The sequence below is a fragment of the Monodelphis domestica genome, chromosome 1, assembly GCF_027887165.1.
Source record: "Monodelphis domestica isolate mMonDom1 chromosome 1, mMonDom1.pri, whole genome shotgun sequence".
Lineage (NCBI taxonomy): Eukaryota > Metazoa > Chordata > Mammalia > Didelphimorphia > Didelphidae > Monodelphis > Monodelphis domestica.
The window spans coordinates 568,999,155-569,021,829 of NC_077227.1; the positions used below are offsets into that span (position 1 = coordinate 568,999,155).

The window sequence follows — 22,675 nt, forward strand, 5'->3', positions numbered from 1 at the left end:
GCCTCTCAGTGAGCCTTAATTTTCTCTTGTAAAAAGTAGAAGGGGCAGCTAGGTGACCCATGGATAGAGCAATGAATTCAGAGTCAGGAGGACCTAGGTTCAAAACTGGCTTCAGCTGTTTCCCAGCTGTGTGACCCTGGACAAATCACTTCACCCTATTTGCTAGACCTTTCTCTTCAGCCTTAGAGTTGTTACTAAGACAGGAAGTAAGAATTTTTATTTTTAAGTAGTAGATTGGACTACTGGATTTCTCGGAACCTTCCAACTCTAATGTTTTATGGTCTAAGTCTTTTGTAGTTCTGCCCTTCTGTATTCTTAGCTGTCTTTCAGTTTTGATGTTTTCTTTCTGAAGTTCTTTCCCAGCCATGCCATTTTTATATAGGAAAGTCCATTCCAGGTCTGACATTTCATGTCTAATATTCTAAGCTCTGGCATTTCATGAATAATTCCTCAGAGCTCCTGTAACAGTTATTGTCTGCACCCCTTAGCACAAAGTCCCTTTTTAATCAGGTACTTCTGGGAAAGTCACATGACTCTGACTGGGCTATAAATTTCTAGGGTCTTATACTCCATACAACCCAAATACCTGGCCCAGTGCTGAGTATGTGATCAGTGCCCAAATAGCATCTATTACTTACAAAGTCTCTTTCAACATATAGAAAATGGGAATTTTAGTTTATTTTAAGAACATTATTTATAATATCTATAACAATGAAAATATCTAAAATATTAAATAGTAATAACATTCTTATAATAACGTGATATAGTAATGATTTTAAGTCATGCCTTAAAAATCTCCCTGGTTTTGTTCATGACTCAGGAGAAAAATACATGCAGACATACCTATAAACATATGCATGTATTCCACACATATGTATATGCACATAGGTATGCATGCATGTGTTTGTCTATGGGATTATTTGATTCCGAGTTCTGCAAATAAGTGTCTCATGTTGAAGTTCATGGTGCAGTTCAAGTCCCTTTTGAGTGCACCAAATGAGAAGGTTTCTAGGACCCAGCTCATTTGGTCTTCCTCAGGCTCTTCAGAGTGATTACAGGGTGGGAGGTAGGCTTCTGGGCTTAGTGGTATGTATGAATGAGAGGCAGAGAGAAAATCTGAACTGAAAAGATTTGTGGTAGAATAGCTCTGCCGTCGCCAGGCAACTGACCTGACGCAACCAAAAAAAAAGTCCCTTAAAAAAAAAAAGAATAGCACCGCGAATTCACAGGAGCATGGGAGAAAAAGGGAGGGAGAAAGAGGGAGAGGCAGCCACTGAGACAGTAACCGAGAGGCAAGGAAGGAAGTAAAGCCGCAACCACAAATAACAAGTTGAGTGTATGAAGGGGAAGAGAGAGAAATATGCCTCTGGAATATTAAACGGGACGGCCCCATCTCTGTGTGTGTATGTGTGTCTGTGTCTGTGTGTATATCTGTGTGAATGTGCGCGCGCGCGCGCGCGTGTGTGCCCCAGGGCACTCTGATGCGTGGATGCGTTCAGAAGACCATGAAGCAGGACTGAGACTTCTGCTGCCACAGGCATTTGAAGGACTTTGATCCCTCCTCCAGGTGAGTTTCCCCATCCGAACATTCTCTTCTGACAGGTTCCATTTGGAAGAGTCTGGGAACAGGTTTATCGGGCGACTGAACAAAAGCTATGGCAAATATTCTGGTGGGAAACTGATTTGGCTTTGGCAGGAATGGAAGAGGAGAGTCTGAGACCTATTGGATTTTTCGTTTAGGGGTTTTTGTTGTTTTGGTGCATGGCTTGGTTTTCTCAGCTTCTCAAGCATCAGTTATTGCAACTGAGTTGGAGGGGAGGTAGGGGAAAGAGGAAGAGAAAGAACAATAGCAACCCCTATCCCAAAGTATCTTCCACATCTCTCTCACAGACCTATATGTAATTAGACCAACACAGCACACACATACACACGGAGACCCACAACTCCATAGGAGAGTGGAACTGGGGGCTGATGGCTTACCCTTTGGCTGACGTCATTTAGCATACGAGGGGAATCCCTGAGGACAGAAAGGCTGGGTGGTGGGCTGTTTAGGGATGGACAGCTTAAGTATCAGAATGCCATGAATTATTTCCCTAGCTCTATTCCCAGATGTCATGGCAGGATACCTAACCCATATGTACCCCAGGCACAGTGAAATAAAAGTTCCCAGTTTCTGTTAGTAATTGCCCCCAAACAAGAGCTGATGAGATGAGAGGGAGCTGTTCAGCAGAAATCCCTAAGAGTAAGTTACAAGGACAGTAATCAAAGTTTTCATACCTTCAGTTGCTTTAAAGACTAAGCAAAGTGAGAAACTCCCACCCTGCAGAACTCTAAGATTTCTCTTTCCATAAATCATAGGCACTGGTGTCTCCTTACATTTGGCTTTTTTTTTTTAAGCCAAAAAAATTGCTTTGCTTCTTTTTTGGCTGCTTTTGTTCTAAATGGTACTTAGACCTGGGTTTGTGGCTTTGGGTATCATTTGGGCTGATTAGCAAAGTGCCTGGAACATAATAAACCTTTTTGGTTGTTAAATGATTGTGCAAGGCAGCTTTGCTCTGAGTTGGTGGTAAACAGATCCCCCCCCCCCTTTTTTTTTATTCCAGACCTCAAGCAGGGTCTCTCAAACCAAGTTTCTCCATAAACTTCCAGTGAGTTTCTGGGTAAATATGACACCTCCCCCCCTCTCCCAATGATTGCCTTGGAAAGTGCCCTGTCAGCAAGGACTTATTCCAGATTCTGATGTCTGAAGGAAGCAGAGATGAGCTGGCTTAGAGGGACAGTTTTCCCTTTAATCTGTTGAAGCCAGTCCCTACCAACTCCTCAGCCATAAGCCAAAAATATGGAGAAGACTGAACAAACTCCTGGGAAATAAAGGCAGATGTGGTCATTTCTAGTTTGAAAGCATCCCACATTGGAGAAGTTAGGGGATTAGGATCCATGGTTTCTGCTTCTGGTTTAGGGTGTTTTTTTTTTTTTGTTGTTGTTGTTTTTAACAAAAAACCTTGACAAAGCTGCTTAGAGTTATTCTCAGAGAGAAATCCTGACTGAGTTTCTTGTCACTGGTCCTGTGACTTAACTTTCTCCTCACTCAGCACTCAGAGGCTAACTTCTTTATATTTTCCACCCTCCCTCTTTGGGATCTTTTAGAGTGATAAGAGTCATCTCTTGGCTGAACCTGGGATCTTTCTTCTTATGAACTTTTAAGTACTTTAGAAAAAAATAACATGACTGAATCCAACCAACTTGAAAGGCAGATTAATCATTCCCTCAGTTTAGTCTTCTGTCCTATGCACTCATCACCAAATACTGCCTAAGGCCCACAAATTCCATATATATATCAATATTCTTGCTCCTTTCTCACCCCATTCCCCAGTTACATTTGCCATTTTAATCTACAAGCAATTGTGTTGAATGTCCACAATGAGATTTTTAGCAGCCTGACTTCCTCCTAAAGAGTGTCATCATGATTAAAAACAGTTATCTATCATGACCTAGTTACCAGGAGGGCAGGAGTCTTTATAGGACTGGTCACATAGTCTAATTGTACTGAGTCAGCAAGCAATACGCTTGACTGACTGTGTAGGTATCTCCTATATTTGTTGCTGTTGTTCAGTCTTTTTTTCAATCATATCTGACTTTTTGGGACCCCAGCTGGGGTTTTCTTGGCAAATATAGTAGTTTGCCATTTCTTTTTCCAACTCATTTTATAGATGAGGAACTGAGACAAATAAAGGCTAAGCAATTTGCCCAGGGTTACACAGATACCAAGTATCTGAGGCTGGATTTGAACTCAAATCTTTCTGATCTCAGGCCTAGCCCCTCTGTCCACTGTGCCACCAATATATTTCCTATATATTCTTTAAAAACTTACCTTACCTTCCATCTTAGATGAGATGGTAAAGGTTTCAAGGCAGAAGAGAGTTAAGGGCCAAAAATAGGGGTCACACAGCTAGAAAATGTCTGGGGCCATTTTTGAACAGCATCTCCTGTCTCTAGAACTGACTGTCAGTCCACTGAGCCACCTAGGTGCCCCCTATTTCCTATATATTCTAATGAAAACTTACTTTGACTCTACCCACCAATTCTATTTTCTTTGGTAAGTCACTTTTTTCTTCTAAAGCAACAACTACTTTACTGAACCTTGTATGTTTGTGTTAAGGGAAGGGGATGAGGAAGCAGTGTTAGGAATTGGGGTGGGCTGGGACAATTGCAAAAGGAAAGAAGGATGGTTTCAGCTTGTAGGTGCATTCTAAGGTATAGCAACAATGCTGACTAAACTCGCCTTTGCTAGTAACTAGCCCACCTCTTTTTCAGATCATACATTTCATTGCTATAATAAATTTTATTGGAACTTTTTGCATGTATATCACAGTTATGTGCCAGAGCTTACTTAGGCCCTCATAAGTCTCTACATTGCCCTCTGGATCATATGTAATTTTAATTCTTTAAAGATCGTGGTCTTGCCTGGGTAAGTTCATTGGGCCTGCTTTTTACAGAGAGCTTTGCTCTGCTGGTTGGTAACAATTTCCATTTCTCCCAACTTTTGACTCAGCTGAAATCTTTGGCTCCTTTGAAACCCTTGATCCCAGGACCAGAAAAGCCTCCCTTTCTGTTCTGCCTCCCCAGTCTTAGCTCTGAAACCTGCCATTTCCTAACAAGCAGGACTCCAGTTCCATGCATCGACCTTTCTTTCCCCTGAATGACTCTCTACTATGACTTCTTAGGATTGTTTCTCCCTGTTTTTAAACTCTTAGTCTCTGGTACAGAGTAGAACCCACCAAGGAAATTGATGTTCCATGGCAAGACTGTCATCTCTGTCAATTGAAATACAAATGAAAACACTTAAGTTTCAAAAGGACTTTTTGCCTCCTATAAACAGTAAAAGTGGCCACTCAAAGTCAGTGTGGGTCTTTGCCACACATCTTTACTCAATCATGATTCTTCACAATTTTCTAAATGCCATCCATCCTGCCTTCTTTCTCCTTTAGAACTCTTAGTCCAGCTTTTTGTCTGTCTAAAGTTCTTGTCCAAGACGTCCATAATGATGGAATGATTAAGTAGGCTGCCCAGCAGCTGCATGTCACAATCTGGACAAATAGGCATTTTCATGTCCTTGGTTCTTCTTGTGTTGTGTCGAGTTGATGTTGTCTTTAGACCAGCCAAGAATCTCAGTGAGGCAGTTCTACAATAATCTGGGATTTAATACAAAGAATGAAGTGTCATCCACAAACAAGAATATTTGGAAGACCTCTCTGTGTGGAGGTTCTCAACTGAAGATCATGAAACTTAATTTTTAAAAATACCATATTTAGATAATTGTTTTTCAATATAATTATGTTTCTTTGAAAACCTGTGCATTTTACTTTATTCATTTAAGAACACTCTTCTGAGAAAGGGTCCATAGGCTTTGCCAGATTACCAGAGTTTATCTCACAGTCTCTCTCTCTCTCTCTCTCTCTCTCTCTCTCTCTCTCTCTCACACACACACACACACACACACACACACACACACACACACACCCCAATTCCTGAAAAAGGACATTCCCCTTTTGTTAGGAAGATGCACACCTTTGCCAATCCTATTTGCCCCAATTGCCAATCAGGTAATTGGTAAACAACTGTATCTCTGTGGTTCCATATATCAAGGAATACAAGGAATAGCATATACATAAGCCATACCTTGTTAGGGCAGAGCCCACAAGGCTGCATTTTGTTCTGCTGAGCCCATAGCTTTTCAAAAATAAACAAGAAACAATAAACAAAGCAAGCTATTGTATCCTCTGCCACCCTCAATCATTTGTGTGAAGATGTATTCTGCTATAGACAATCATGGGCAGTTACTTGCCTGTTTTTATTTTCTTCAAGGATACTTTCCATACCTATGTGGATGAGGACAGTTTCATAAAGATTTTAGAGATAAGAAAATAGGCCTGTAGAAATGTGTTGTCTTCTTGGTTACAGCCACACACACACACACACACACACACACACACACACACACACACACACACAAATCTGTCAATGATTCACACACACACACACACACCATTCTTTTGGAACTTTCTTCTTTTTGAGATAGCTCGACACTTGATCCCTAAGAAGCAGCTAGGTGGCTGTATGGATAGAAAGCCAGGCCTGGGTTCAAATCTAGCCTCAGATACTCCCTAGCTATGTGGCCCTGGGCAAGTCACTTATTTCCCATTGACTATTTAGTATCAATTCCAAGACAGAAGGCAAGATTTTTTTTTTAAACGAATCCCTAAGCATGAACTTCTTGTGTTATAAGAATGATTAAATCCTACCGCTCTTTTGATTTCATATGAAACTTGACATCACATATAAGACATTTTGTTAACAGAAAAGTCTTGAATAAATTTAAATTATGAGAATCATTTTACCTCAGAACTAACAGGGACTTCAGAAAGATTATCTTGACCCCACCTTCACCTGACCTTCAATCATTTGAAAAGAATCAATCAGCCATTAAATGCTTATTAAGGATTTACTATGTACCAGAGACTGTGCTAATCTCTGGAAACACAAATGCAAGAAAGTCCCTGCCCTCAAGAAGCTTACAATCTAATGGGAGAAAACAACCCCCAAAAGACGACTTGGGAGCATGATGGCAAAACCCCAAAAAGTTGAGTTGACCTGGATAGCTTTCTAAATAAAATTCTGGGAAGAGGTCTCTACCTTCCTTTCAGAAGGTTCCCAAGAACAGAAGGTGTGGGTCCCATCACTGATATAGTCTTTCAAGATAGTGAGTTTCCTGGAGCCATGATGGATAAGTCCAAAGGAAATGGTTATGAAAGAACATTTATTAAGTACTTATTATGTGCCAAACACAGTGCTAAGCACTTGAATACAAATTGTTGTGTTCAATTCTGTGATGCCATTTGGGATTTTCTTGCCAAAGATACTGGAGTACTTTACCATTTCCTTCTCCAGCTTATTTTACAGATGAGAAACTGAGGCAAACAGGTAAAGTAACTTGGTCAGGGTCACACACTAGTAAGTGTCTGAGGCCAGATTTGAATTCAGGAAGATGAGTTTTTCTGATTTCAATACCAGCCCTCCATCATCCACCGCATCACCTAGCTTCCCAGGATCAAAATATAAAAAATCAAAAACAATCACTTCCCTTGAAGAACTTATTCTAATAGGGGAAACAAGAAAAATTGGAAGATAGGAGCTAAGGTGGTTATTGTTAAAAAAAATGTTATAGGGATGTTAAGTAAAGCCATAGGAGAGAAGATTAACATAACCTGATTAGTAGCAAAGGCAGGTTTGAGTTTTGATTATGGTTCCAGAACTGAAAAAATGGTTGTGTACGATGAAGAGGAAGGAAAAGGATTAAGAGTTCAAATGTGATGGGCAGAAATTCTGGACATATAAATTATTTCTATACTCTTAGCAAATCTAGCCCTTATTTAAAGGACCACTCTAATAAAGAGAATTTACTATCCCCTAAGGCAGCCATTTTCACTTGTACTTAGTTTTAGTTTTTAGGTGGTATTTCTTTAAACTAATCTGAAATCTTCCTCTCTACAATTTCTACTCACTATTGCTACTTCTGTCCCTTGAGGCCAAAGTATATACCTATAGTCCCTCTTCAACCTTAAAGTAATAGAGAAAAATCTATCATATCCCACTCAAATCTTCTCTACTCCCAGCTACACATTTCAAGTTCTTCATTTGTTGGACATATGCCATGGACTTGAGACTCCGGACCATCAATTCCCTCTGGATGCTCTCCAGCTCATCAATGTCAATCCCAGTATCCTACCTGATAGAACAACTCCACAAATATAATAAACCAGTGCTTTTCTTGACCTGTAAAAGCACTGATCAAAGAATGAGGCACTTAGTGGGTTACATTAGACTATTAACTCAAACCAAGAGTTATAGCAAGAATTGTGATATTAAGCAAAGATAAAAATTAGAGTGCTCCTAATGCCTGTGGCTCAAAACAACCATCTATTTTCATGCCAACCCTTCAACCAGGGTTGGGTCTTTAGGAATCTGATCTCTCCCCTTGACTCTACTGCTAGTTCTGAATGGAAAGCAGAAACGGCAGTCATTGATTTTTCATAGAACCATCAGGTTTTCTAACATAATGAGAATATTGCTTAGCAATTCCCTGTGCTGTTTAGAAAAGCTGGTGACCTTGACTGATGCTCAGGGCAGCAAAGATAGGATTGAATTAGAAAATAGACAATCTCTGAAACTGATATGGTTTTGTTATATTAAATGAAGTGATGGATTGGGGTGAAAGAGAAAAGGATAGGGAGGACTGTCTTCAAGCCAAGACAAAGTCTTAACCAGACTCTACAGCTCAGCTCTCCTCTTCCCTTCACCTTCACCTTCCAACTCAATTTTGGTGCCAAGTCAACTGGCCTACCTCAGTTTCATCTCTCCAATCAAAATTCGAACTGCAAGTTGCATCAATATTTACTGTACTTTGCTGGGCAATTACTGAGAAAACCCAACTCAGAAGCTTTAGTGCTATATCTAAACCAACATGTTTTACAAGTAGGTTAACCCATGGGCCAAGCAGCCCTGTCATAATTCAGGAAAAAATTCAAGGACTATTATATATTATTTACTTCAATTGCTTAAGTTTTTATTGATGCCTTTTGTTTTCTCATTAACTTCATTTACTAACATATTCCTCTCCCCTTTACTTTTCAGAGAGTCATCTCTTATAACAAAGATTTTTTTTCAAAAAGAGAGAACCAAATTCATAAAAATCAACCCACTGATATAACTATATATGCCATTTTCCTCATCTATAGTTTCTCAAATCTTTAAGGAAGAAAGCATGGCAGATTATCTTAACTCTTCTCTGGGGATAGGATTGGTCATTATAATTATTCACTTTATTTTATTATTCCTGTTTCGCTGTTTTGGTTGTTTTGTAACATTGTTTTGCTGTTTCTTTTTCTTCTCTTTTTGCCTTTGTATCAGTTAATATAAAGTTTTTCATGCTTCTCTTAACTCTTCAGATTTGTCATTTTTTATTGCACAATAATATTTCCTTCTTTTCATTTACAACAATTTGTTTATTTTAAAGGTCTTTTAATGAAACCTTTGAAGTTGGAAAATATCTGGGGGGGAAAGGGATTTCACAATGCCATAGGATAGGACATGGTAATATATTTCTTAGGGGACATTGAGGCTTTGTAAACTTGGATTTTGTTAACAGAAAGGCAAAGAAATGAACAAATTCCTATGTGGATGGAGATTTTTGTCTTTTTTTTTTTTAATTCTTTGTATTCCTAGTCAGTGCCAAGTCCAATGATGTGAAAAAGATTATGTGTGTTTGAGGACAGCCTGTGCATCTCTGTGCCGAAACACAAGCCATTATAAAAATAGGGCAGCTTCCACAGGGAATGGAGGGAAAGGGAGAACTATAAAACACTGGGGCAAGAGCTATGAACTTATTGCCTTTGGAAATAGAACAAAGTGTGAGTTATAATTCTATTTGTAGAGTTAAGAAGAGGTGACATTTTAGAATTAACTGTTACATTCTACTCAGCCCTGGATTTGGAGTCAGAAGACCTTGGTTCCTGGCTCTGACAGTAGCAGTGTTATTTTGGGCAAGCCTTTTCACACCTTAGTTTCCTTAGCTGTGAAATGAAAGCAATAACACTCGTACTACCTATCTTCCAGGATCATAAGGAGGATCAAATGAAGCCATGTGGGACAGTTGGAAGACAATTGGATTTGGAATCTAGAGACTTGAGTTTAAGGCTTTGCCCTGCCACTAACTAGTTATGTGAACTTAGATGAATCATCTTAACCTCACAGGGCTACAGTTTCCTGATCTATAAAATGAAGGAATTGGACTAGAGAAAGGAATGAACAAAAAAACATTATTTATGTGCCAAGCACTATGCTAAATGTAGGTATACAAATACAAAATCACAGACAGTTTATATAGTTTCTCTTGGGAATCTTGTTAGCAACCCTGGATTCAATCATTATCTCTCAGCTATTGATTCTTAAATACTCTTTGTCTAGTACTAAACTCTCCTCTGAACTCCAGTCTCACATCTTCACTTATCTGTTGGACATCTCAAAGTGGATGGCTGTAGATCTCTTCACCTCAACATGTCCAGGACTGAACATATTGCCTTTCTCTCTGACCTCTCTGACCCCTCCCCCTCTTTTGAACTTTCCTATTACAATATCAAGGCCACCATCATTCTCCCAGTCATCAAGGCTCACAACAAAGGTATCACCTTCGATCACTCTCTCTCTCCCCTTATATCTAATCTGCTGTCAACTTTTGTCAATTCTACCTTTATAGCAACTCTTATATATGGTCCTCTGACATAGCCACCACCTTGACACAGGCTCTCATTATCTCAAGCCTGGACTACTGCAATAGCTCTCCTGGTTAGTCTCTCTTCCTCAAGTCTTTCTGCGTTCTAGTCCATCCTCCATTCAGGTATCAAATTATTCTTCTTAAAGAGCAGATCTGACCATATTCGAGAAGTATCTAGCAGTGCTATGGATAGAGTACCAGGTCTGGCATTAGAAGACTTGATCTCAAATACTGCTTCAAATATTAACTAGCCTTGGGATGCTGGGCACACCACTTAACCTCTGCCTCAGTTTCCTCAATTGTAAAATAAAGATAATAATATCATCAACCTTGAAGGATTGTTGTGAAGATCAAATGAAATATTTGTAAAGAGTGCCTGGCACATAGTAGGTGCTAAATAAATGCTTATTTCTCTGCTCACCTCCTATTTAATAAAGTATAGGGTTGTTGTTGTTTTTATTTTAACCTTTAAAAATTTTTTTGAGTTAAACTCTCTTCTCTATCCCTTCTCCTCTCTCTGAGACAGGAAGGAGTTTTATATAGATTTTACATGTACAATGATATAAAACATTTTTCCATATTAGTCATTTTGTGGAAGAGAATTTGAACAAAAGAAGTAGAAATATAATATGTTTTGGTCTATATTCAGACTTTGTCAGTTCTTTCTCTGGAGGCAGATGGCCTTCTTCCTCATGAGTATCCAGGGACTGTCTTAGATCACTGAATTGTTAAGAATAGTTATGTCATTCACAAATGTTCATCACAAAATATTGCTGGTATTGTGTATAATTTTCTCCTGGTTCTGCTCACTTCACTTTGCATCAGTTCATGTAGGTCTTTCCAGGTTCTTCAGAAATCATTTTTTATATCATTTCTTATGGCACAATAGTAATCCATTACAATCACATACCACAACTTGTTCAGCCATTCCCCTATTGATGGACATGTCTTGAGTTTCCAGGTTTTTTTGCCACCATAAAAAAAAGCTGCTATAAATATTTTTATAGAAAATATTTATAGATACGCTCTTTGTGGTGGCAAAAAAATTGGAAAATGAGGGAGTGTCCATCAGTTGGGGAATGGCTAAACAAATTGTATCTGTTGGTGATGGGATACTATTGTGCTAAAAGGAGTAATGAACTGAAGGAATCCCATGTGAATTGGAATGATCTCTAGAAATTGATGCAGAGTGAAAGGAGCAGAACCAGGAGAACATTATACACAGAGACTGATACACTGTGGCATATTCGAATGTAATGGACTTCTCTACTAGCAGAAATGCAGCAATCCAGGACAATTCTGCTATCCACATCCAGAGAAAGAACTGTGAGAGTAGAAACACAGAATAAAAACAACTGCTTGATCACATAGTTCGATGAGATTATGATTGCAGATATTGACTTTAAATGATCACACTATTGCAAATATGAATAATAAGGGGGGAAGAGGAAGGAGAGGGAAAGAACATGAATCATGTGACCATGGAAAAATATTCTAAATTAATTTAATTTAAAAAATTAAAAAATATTTTTGTACAAACAAGTCCTTTTCCCTATTTTTTATCTCTTTCAGATACAAACCTAGTATTGCTAGATCAAAGGGTATGACAGTTTTAAAGCCTTTGGGGCATGGTTCCAAATTTCACTCCAGAATGGTTGGATCAGTTAGCAATGGTGCATTAGTGTCTCAATTTTCCCACATCCCCTCCAACATTTATAATTTTCCTTTTCTATCATGTTAGTGAATTCCTATTGTTGTTTAGTCATTTCAGGCATGTTCAACTCCTGGGTTTTTTTTGGCAAAGACAAAGGTTTGTCATTTCCTCTCCAGCTCATTTACAAATGAGAAAACTGAGGCGAACATAATGAAGTGACTTGCCTCAGGTTATATATCTGATAAGCATCTGAAGACAAATTTGAACTCGGGAAGATGAGTCTTCCTGACTACAGTCCTGGCACTCTATCCACTGTATCACCTAGCTGCCCTTCCTATTACCTCAAAATCAAATATAAAATTCTCTGCTTAGCTTTTAAAGTCTTTCATAATTTGGCCTCTTCCAACCTTTCCAGGCTTCTTATATCTTATTTTCTATAACATACTATAACTTAAGGTCCACCTTCTGCAAGAATCCTTTTCTAGTTCTCTTTAATCTTTGTGCCATCCTTCTGAAATTATTTTCAATCTATCCTGTATACACCTTGTTTGTACATTGCTTTTTGCATGTTTTCTCCCTAATTAGATTGTGAGCTCCTTGAGAGCAGGGACTGTTTTGGTTTTTTTTGGTTTTTCTTTGTATCTCATATTCTTAGCACACTGTCTGGCACATCGTGGATGCTTAATAAATACTTGTCTACTGCCTAACATTCCTTGACCTCAAGAAACTTATATTCTAATAGAAGGAGACAACATTTAGGATAGTGGATTTGGAAAGTAATAGAATGGTCAATTAAGTCTTTGGGGATTGGATTGACAGGACCTTGCTAGTTGCAATGACCAAGCCAATTTGATTAGAGATCCAGAAATGAAAAGAGCCTAGGTGGACAAGGAGTGACAAAGGTGAAATATGAGATGGCTAGGAAGTGAAATGGAAAAGTTCAATATAACAGGCAACTAAGGCAACTGTCTGATAAGGAGTCATTCCCCAGGATCAGAGTTCCAGGCATAAAAGAGTTAAGCCCACCAGGGTTGGATTTTTGATCTGGGTGGCATGGCGGCTGGTAAGATTGCTAGAGAGTGAAATGATCCTTAAGGTTCCTTCTAGTTTTGTCATTCTATGTTATATGAAAGTGCTCTAGAACCACAAATAACTGAATATAAACCCCTCATTTCTTTGTTCAGTTAAGTATTATAGTGGCTTTTGACAAAACAATACAGTTGTGATTCCATCCTTCAAGGCATAGCTTAGGCTCACATTTTTCCTGAAGTTCTCCACCACATGTAGCTAGGTAGAAGGACTCTAATTCCTGTCCGTGTTCCCACTAGAAAATTTGATAAAGTATCCTGACTCCTAACTTTTACAATTGAGTATGACTTCAGACTTTTTCCCATGGCTAATTGATGTTTTCTTTAATAAACATCTCTCTTGGAAAATTGGCACTATGCCAGGGACTACTTCTCAGGTTATTGATGACCATCCCTCCCCCCTGCCATGCTGGCCAGGAAAGGCAGCCGCTCCCAGGGACTGGCAGCTAGAGAAGAGACATAGTTTTTCTGTTTCCCAGGAAGCTTCCTAGTTTCCCCATTGCTGCCCTCAACTCACCCCTTTCCCTTTGTCAAGTCAGTTAATGAGATCTATTGCCCCCACTGAACAATGACTTTCTCTACCATTCTCCAACACCACCCACCCTCCCCAAGAGGAACCACAGTTCTTTCTCAATACATTTCTTTCCCATTTCTTTTAACTGGAAAAAGACTAGAAAAGGGCTAACTGTACACAGCCTGATTGCTATAAATATTCTTGATAAAGCCAGAGCTTTGTGAGTCTGCTTCCAAGCAGCTGGAAACAGTATCCCATCAATTATTCAACATTTACAGAGCATTTTGTATTTGCAAAGGGCTTAACAAATCTTTAAAAAAAAACAAAACAGTTCTTCCCTCACAGGCTCCAGGAAAGGAAATCAATGATTACCCCCATTTTCCAGGTGAGGCAATGGAGAAAGAGTTATGAATTGAGGCACCACAATTCTTCTGGAAGTTTGGACTCCTTTCCCTGAAAGGCCTTTTGTGAGTCATTCTCTCTCTGCTTTATCATCTGTAAAAAGATAACAGCTCTTCTAGCTAGCCTTCTCCTACCTTCTCATTCCATTTTAGAGTCATAGAATGTAAGCATTTGAAGGAGACTTGGAATCCATTTAGTCCAAATGCCTTATTTTAGTGGTGTGAAAATGGGGGGCCCATAGAGGGGAAATGGCTTGTCTAAGGCCCTATAGTTATAAGCAGTAGAGCAAGAATTAGAATTCAGGTCATAGGGCCATAAGTTTAGGGCTGAAAGGACATCAGAGGCTGACTGGTCCAACCTGGTCATGTTACAAGTGCAGAGATTAAGGTGCAGAAGGGAAAGTGATTCTCTCAAGGCCTAATAGGCAATAGTAGAAGAGGTCATTTTCTAGGTTCTTTAATAATGTACTATAATGCCTCCTCAGAGCTCTTTCTATTACACTGTTACCCTTCTGGCCAGTTAGAAGTTAAGCAGTTAGTGCTTAGAGTGTCAGGCTTGGAATCAGGAAGAGTCATTTTCCTGAGTTCAAATTTGAACTCAAACACTTACTAGCTGTGTGACCCTAGGCCAGTAACTTCTTTGCCTCTATTTCCTCATCTGTAAAATGAGCTGGAGAAGGAAATGGTAAACCACTCCAGTATCTTTGCCAAGAAAACCCCAAATGGGATCACAAAGAGTTGGACATGACTGAAACTACTCAACAATAACATTATGTTTCACATACATGAAATGTTAGAAGGATTAGCAAGAAATGTTTTAAGGAAGCAGGAGTGTTTCCTCTAAAAATAGAGGGAGTTAAGAAGCAGGCTTGAACCTAGAGATCTATCAGCCTTTGAGCTTGGCACAATGGAAAACAAAAGTACAAGAGGTTATCAAGACCTTTGCCAGTCCAGTAGAGAAAAGAGAACAAATGCCAAATATGCTATAGAATTGACAGAACTTGGCAACTGATTAAATATAAGAAGTGAGAGAGAAAGAGTTGAAGAGGACTCCTAGAAGAGGAGCTAGGTGACTCTGTATATAAAGAGCCTGGGCTAGAGACAGGAGATCCTGGATACAAACATGGCCTTAGACACTTCCTAGCTATGTGACCCTGGGCAAGTCACTTAACCTCAGTTGCCTAGCCTTTATTGAACTTCTGCCTTAGAACTGATATTTGATATTGATTCTAAGACAAAAAAGAAAAAGAAAAAAAGAAAAAGTTAGCAAATTTGATATTGATTCTAAGACAAAAAGAAAAAAGAAAAGGTTAGCAACTTTGATGACTAAAATCATGGTGCCCTCAATAGAAATAGGGAAGTTAAGGAGAGGTTTTGTTTTTGTTTTTTTTCTTTTTGGTTTTTGTGTTCCCAGAGTCTAGCACAGTGCCTGGCTCATGCTAATGTTTGTAGATTGATTAATTTCTTGGAGGAAGATCACAAGTTCTTTCTTAGGCACATTGAGTTTGAGATGGCTTGTGGGCATCCAAGTGTCATCCAACAGACAGCTGGTGATACAAGATTAGAGCTCAGGAGAAAGATGAGATCTGAATATATAGATCTGGAGTCATCGAACTAGAGATGATACTCGAATTCTTAGGAGCAGATGAAATCACTGAGAGAGCATGTAGAGAAAAAAAAAAGTAGAGTATCTAGGACAGTACTATAATATTAATTCCAATTTATCTTGCATGTATTCTTTTCATATATCCAGTTTGGAAAGCGAGGTGGTACAATATATAAAACACTGCGCCTCAATTCAGGAAAACTCTTTTTCCTAAGTTCAAATCTGGTTGTAGACATTTACAAGTTGTGTGACCTTAGGCAAGTCACTTAACTCTGCCTCAGTTTCTCCATCTATAAAATGAGCTGGAGAAGAAAATATTCCAGTATCTTTGCCAAGAAAACCCCAAATGAGTCACAGAGTTGGACAAGACTAAACAACAATAACAACATATTCTATTTCAACATAGTTGTTTGCATATTATCTTCTCCATTAGACAGTGAGCTCCTTGAGGGCAGGGACTGCCTTTGTATCCTGAGTGCTTAGCATGGTGCTTGTCGTGCAGCCAACAAGCATTTGCCATATGGTAGGTGATTAATAAATGTTTCACTTGGCCTGAGAGAGGTTGTGAGATGTGGATTAATGATCCAGAGGAAGAAACAGAATGAGAGGTCAGATAGGGAGGGAAAAATCAGGAGAGTACAGTGTCATATCAAGAAAACCCAGGAAAGAGAGACCTGTCCATAGTGTCAAATGCTACAAAGACCAAGAAGTGTAAGAAATGAGAAGAGGTCAGTGGACTCGGCAGTCAGGGGATCACTGCTAACCTTGGAAAGAGTGGCTTCAAGTTGACTCACAGCATGTCAGAGTTGGGAGGGTCTTTGAAGATTATCTGGTCTGATGCCCTCAAAACAGAGACTCAGAAAGCCTTTCCCAAAGTTGAACATCTCATAAGTGGCAAAGTCAAGGCTAGAACTTATGTCTCAAGTCAAAAACTTTATGCCTCCCATACAGTAGTTCTGGCTATTAGAAAGATAAATTCCTCTTCCAGAGAGAGCGGGTTGTTAAACATTTACCCACACACCATTGTTCCAAGCCCAGGACTCTTTCTGTTCCAAATTCCTATCTCCCATGCACTGTGTTAAAGACATAGAATGAGCAATAGCCCAGAAAATAGAATGCCCCTGGTGACTACAGGAAATGAAGAAGAAATCATCTTGAATGGAGTACATAGTTCACATAGGAGAACAAAACATTGTTCCTCTTTAAACAAAGAGGCCATACGCAAATAACATCATGCATTGGCAGAACTCTTCTTCCCAGAACTCATACTAGACCCAGGAAGGGAATTTGGATATGGGAAACTCAGCATTTCGACATGATACAGTGGAAAGAGTATTGGGTTTGGAATCAAAGGATCTGGATTCAAAATCTGCCTTTGCTTCCTTTGAGACTTCAGGCAAGTTCTTTCACTTCTCTAGATCTGTTTTCTCATCTGCAAAATGGCAGGGAGCAGGGCAGAGAAGGTTGGGACTAGTTAGTTTCCAAGGCCCCTTCGAGCCCTAAACCAATGATCCCATTATTCTAGATATATCGCATGCCTGCCTTTGCTGGAATGGGGATAGCATTCTTTCATCAAGGGCTAGAGAATGATTCTTTGAAAAGGGATCTCAGCTGCTATTGTTGAAAAAAGCATTTTGAATGGAGTGTCAGCAAAGGCCAGAAATCCTGGGAGTAAGTAATGTCATTGGGGCCCAGTAAGCACCTTTTTTTTTTCTCAGCTCAGAGACCCCCTTCACTGTCACTAAACAGGAGCTCCCAGGAAGATAAGGCAGGGAAGAATAGCAGCTCAAGGCTAGAGCAGCATGTGTCCCCTACTGCTCTAATTACCATGGCAACCTCAGTCAAGAATTTAGAAAAAAAATATAACACACCCATAGCTCTTCACTGCTGGTTCCCAGTAGACTCATCCAGGCAGTGCCAGGAAGCCTGAGACAGCTACTTCAAGATTCTCCTAGGGTTTCTCTCATCAGTATCCTGAGCCCCTTTCAGAGTTAATCTGTTTCTCAGTCTGATTTGGAAAGTAGAGATCTCAGATTCATTTAGGAATCCCAACTCTATATCCTCAATTGAAGATAAATATTAAGGTTTTAATAATAAAATGAAAATGTGACCAAGACCCCAAATATCCTAGGTTCTCACTTTTGCTGTTCAGCTGAGTTCAGGGCAGCCTAGCTGCCTATTCTCTCATCCAGCGGTAGAAAGAGATCTTGAAAGGAAAAAAGAGAGGAAGGAAGAAAAGAATGAATGAAGGAACGAATGAATGAACAAAGGGAGAGAGGGAGGGAGGGAAGGAAGGAAAAAGAGAAGGAGGTATGTGGGTACATAGGTAGTTATGTTGGCACATGGGTAGGCAGGTAGGTGGGTATGTAGGTGAGTAACATGAGATTTTTACTAAGGCTCTGAATCATATGGCTTTGTCTAAACCTTTTTTACTTCTTCCCCAACCTACTCCCCTTATCTCACAAAATTTCCAACCAGAGCCTATATTACAGGTGCCATAGAATACAGTGGGAGAGGTGGAATCCAGAACAGAAGGTATTGTTTTTTTAAGTACCAAGGAGAGACCAGGTGTGACTTCTGGAAGTTGTGAAACCAGAGCTAACCTGGAACCTCTACTACCTCATTCATTGTTCCCTCTTCTCTCTATCCCTAGTTGAGACTAGGTTTGAGATGTTATTTACTCCTAATAGTACTGCTGGAACTTTTGAAGAGCAAAATGTCTTCAAAGCCCCAAGGAATGAATGCCTAATTATGGAATTTCAGGGCCCAGTATTTTATTTGCCAAGAACTTGGACCAATGGATAGAAGTTACAAGAAGGCAGTTTGTTTTTTGGTGTTTTGATTTTTTTTTTTGCTCAAAATAAGCAGGAAATTCCTAATGAACAAAAATGAAATGTACTACTGTGGCTCTCTAGGGATTATGGTTATATGATGCAGTGCCTTTCTGGTACACGTAGGTACAACCACACAATCTCCCACCAATTTCTGCTACCAACTCACCTCTTCCTTATTAAGTCTTGTAAATTCAGGTTCAAATGTTTATTTGAACCTAATGTTTATAACCTGGAAGAATACTCCTTGTAAACTATCCAAAATGCAGAAATTCTCTCATTAACACAGATCATTTGAGTAAAAGGAAGGAAATCTCTCAATCAAAAATTATAAATTTGTAGGTTTAGAATAAAAATTAATGTTAATGGCCACATAATTTATTAGTAGGGTTAAGAAACATTTAAAAAAGGAGATAAATACATCTTCTAGCTATAGAAGACAACAGTAGGATTCAAAACTAGAATTTGATCTTTATCCCTTCTTACCTACACCTTCAGTAGCTTCTGAGGAATATTCTTTAAAAGAAAGGGATTGAAATTTTAATTTCATATGAATATTTCCCAAATGAGGACAAAAGAAATTTTTGACTGGACTTCACTCTGATCAACAGTTACATCTGCCTATGTGGCTTAATCTTAGCTCCAGAACACTCTTATCATGTGCTGGCCTTCTCTCATTCTCCAATATGGGTACTTTTCATCTTTCATCTTGATTCCTCTGGTCCCAAAATTGGATAGCAGTCCCTTTCTCAAGGCTAGTAGAACCTCCGGATATACTAGATTCTTCTGAATACCTAAATATACTCTTGCCCCAAGAATTCTCTATTCAGCGAAGTCCTCCAAAGTATCTTGGGAAGGTTTTCCAAAGTTTCTTTGATTGTGAGTTTCAGGAACATGGTGCTACATTGCCTAATGGAGGCAGTGAACACTTCATGGGAGCAGTGAACTCTTTTTTTTCTTGATTATTTTTATTTTACACTGTAGCCTCTCTTTCTGTGGTAGCAAGGAATTGTAAACAGAAGGGATATCCACCAAATTGGGGTACTACTGCACAAGTTTTGATACATAATTGTAATGGAATACTATTGTGCTATAAGAAATGATGGGATGAATAATTTAAGAAAAACCTGGAAAGACTTACATGAACTGATTCAAAGTTATGTGAACAGAACCAGAAAAACATTGTATACAGTAACAATTTATATGATGAACATTTTTGAATGGCTTAGCTATTCATAGCAATACAGTGATCCAAGAAAATTCTCAAGTACTCATGATGAAAAATTCCATCTAGGGGGCAGCTGGGTAGCTCAGTGGATTGAAAGCCAGGCCTAGAGATGGGAGGTCCAAGGTTCAAATCTGGCCTCAGACACTTTCCAGCTGTGTGACTCTAGGCAAGTCACTTGACCCCCATTGCCTAGCCCTTACCACTCTTCTGCCTTGGAACCAATACGCAGTATTGGTTCCAAGACAGACAGTAAGGGTTTTTTTAAAAAAAAAAATTTAAGAAGAAATAAAAATTCCATCTACCTTGAGAGAAATAACTGATGGAATCTGAATGCAGACCAAGCCATATTATATTTCTTTTTTATTTTGGTTCAATTTATCTAGTTCTGAAAGGGGAAGGTTGAGGTCCTCAACTAGTATGGTCTTTCTATCTATTTCTTCCTTAATCTCCTTTAGTTTCTCCCTTAAAAGCCTAGATGCTATGTGCATAAATGTTTAGTAATGATATTATTTCATTGTTTATAGTACCTTTTAGCAAAATATAATTTCCTTCCTTATCTCTTTTAATCAGATCAATTTTGACTTTAGCTTTTTTCTGGTATCATGATTGCTACCCCTGCTTTTTCTACTTTAGATGATGCATAATAAATTCTGCTCCAACCTTTTACCTTTAATTTGTGTGTATGACCCTGCCTCAGATGTGTTTCTTGTAAACAACATATATATAGTAGGATTCTGATTTTTAATCCACTCTACTATCCACTTCTGGTTTTTGGGTGAATTTGTCCCATTCACATTCAGTGTTATGCTTACTAATTGTGTATTGCCCACCATCTTATTTTCCCCTTTAGATCCTGTTCTATTCCCTTTCACTCTGTTCCTCCTCATCAATGTTTTGCTTTTTGTCATACACCCCCACATCCCACTCCCTCCAATTACCTCCTCATTGCCTTGTCTTATTCCCCTTCTACTTCTTTTTAGGGTAAGATAGAATTCTATACCCCAATAAGTATATTTATTTTTCCCTCTCTGAGCCAGTTATGATGAGAGTAAAGTTTAATCATTGCCTGTTACTACCCTTATCCTCCCCTTTCTAAAATGGCTTGCCATTATTTCTTTATGTTATATAATTTACCCCATTCTATCTCTTCCTTCCCTTTATTCTCAGTGCAATTATCTTTCACTCGAGTTTTTTGTTTCATATTGTTTCATATCATCACATTTACATACACATCTTATCATCATATACATCATATCATCATAATCATCTTACTTCCCCACTCTCTAAATATATTCCTTCTATCTTCTCTACTACTAAAAGTAATTCTTGAGAATTATAGATATCCTCTTTCCATGTAGACGTAAACATTTTGACCTTAATGAGTCCAAATCTTCTCTTTCTTATTTACTTTTTTTAGGCTTCTCTTGTGTCTAATGTTTGGACTTCAAATTTTTTTGTTTAGGTCTGGCTTATTCCTCAGGAATGTTTAGAAATCTTCTATCTTATTGAATATCCTTATTCCCCCCTAGAAGAATATACTCAGCTTTGCTGGATAGATGACTCTGGGTTGCAAACCCAGATCTTTCACCTTCCTGAATATCATAGTCCATGCCTTCCAATCCTTTATTGTAGAAGCCAATAGGTCCTGTGTGATCTTGATTATAGCTCCATGATATTGCAGCTTTCCTTTCTAGTTCCTTTCTAGCTCTTTGCAGTATTTTCTCCTCGACTTGGTGACTTGAATTTAAATACTATATTCCTGGAAGTTATCATTTGAGGATTTCTTTCTGTAAGTAATCTGGGAATTCTTTCAATTTCAGTTTTATTTTCTTGTTTGAGGATATCTGGGCAGTTTTCTTTGATAATTTCTTGTGTTATGATGTCCAAGGTTTTTTCTTGATCATGGCTTTCAGGTAGTCCAATAATTCTCAAATTGTCTCTCCTGGATCTATTTTTCAAGTCAGTTGTTTTTAAAATGAGATATTTCATGTTTTCCTCTGTTTTTTTCATTTCTTTGATTCTGCTTTATTGATTCTTTATTTCTCATGAAATCATTAGTTTCTAGTTACTCAATTCTAATTTTAAGGACTCATTTTCCTCTGTCAGCTTTTAGTTCTCCTTTTTCATTTCTTCTTGCATTGCTTTCATTTCTCTTCCCCACTTTTCCTCTGCCTCTCTTAATGGGTTTTTAAGTCTTTTTTTTTGAGCTGTTCCAGAATCTGTGTCCAATTCACATTTTTCTTTTGGACTTTGCATATGTTTACTTTGCTTTCACTGTCCCCTTCTGTGTCTGTACCTTGTTCTTTATCTCCATAAACTTTCTTTATAGTTAGGTGCTTTTTTGTTGTTTGCTTATTTTTCCTAACTAATTATAGGTAGGCTCTGTTTTCTGGGAGGTTGGGATACCCTCTTAAACTCCAGCCCTTTCTTGCTTCTCAGGGCAGTCAACTCTTCATTTTCAGAACTGTTCAATCAAAAGATAGGCAGTTATCTGAGTGAATATTATGGAGAAGAATAAATTCAATTAAATAAGCATTTATGAAATGCTTAGAAAAATGTTTTGTTAGCTATTTAAAGTGTCCATCAAAAAGAGGTTGAATTAGATCTCCTCAGGTCCTTTCTCAATTCCAGGATGTTATGGTCTAGGAACTAGGAAAAATGTTTTGAGATCTTTTTTTGAGACTCTTATAGTCTATCACATGAGAATTCTAACAACTTTATCTGCTCTCCAGACCAGCCCTTCTTGCCTTCTCAAAACTCTTATTATAGAATTTCATGGACAGTAGTGGCTGCAATGTCTTTAGCATCATAATTTTCTATGACTCAGACATATGTCTATGAGAGAGAGGGAGGATGATATCTCATACTTCTGCCCCTGTTTCCTAGGAATTGCCAGTGGCTCCAGAAATCCCCCATGGGTATAGCAGATTTAGAATGTCCCAGTTCTTTGCAGACATGATCTCATGTATTCCAGCTCAGGTTTGAAGAATGGGGGAAGAGGGAAATGGCTGTGTTGCTTTAAT

At 38.6% G+C, this 22,675-nt stretch overlaps 1 protein-coding gene across 2 annotated transcripts in view; it reads left to right on the forward strand.

Annotated features, from left to right (window-relative positions):
- Positions 1-1,041: 1,041 nt before the first annotated feature.
- FAM167A (family with sequence similarity 167 member A) overlaps positions 1,042-22,675 on the forward strand; it is a 59,165-nt gene continuing 37,531 nt past the window's right edge. Inside the window, exon 1 of one of the 2 annotated variants that reach the window (XM_056813425.1) lies at positions 1,042-1,567. The gene's annotated coding sequence lies outside the window, so the exon portion shown is untranslated. The remainder of the gene's footprint in view (positions 1,568-22,675) is intronic. The other variant, XM_007476246.2, reaches the window with a different exon arrangement.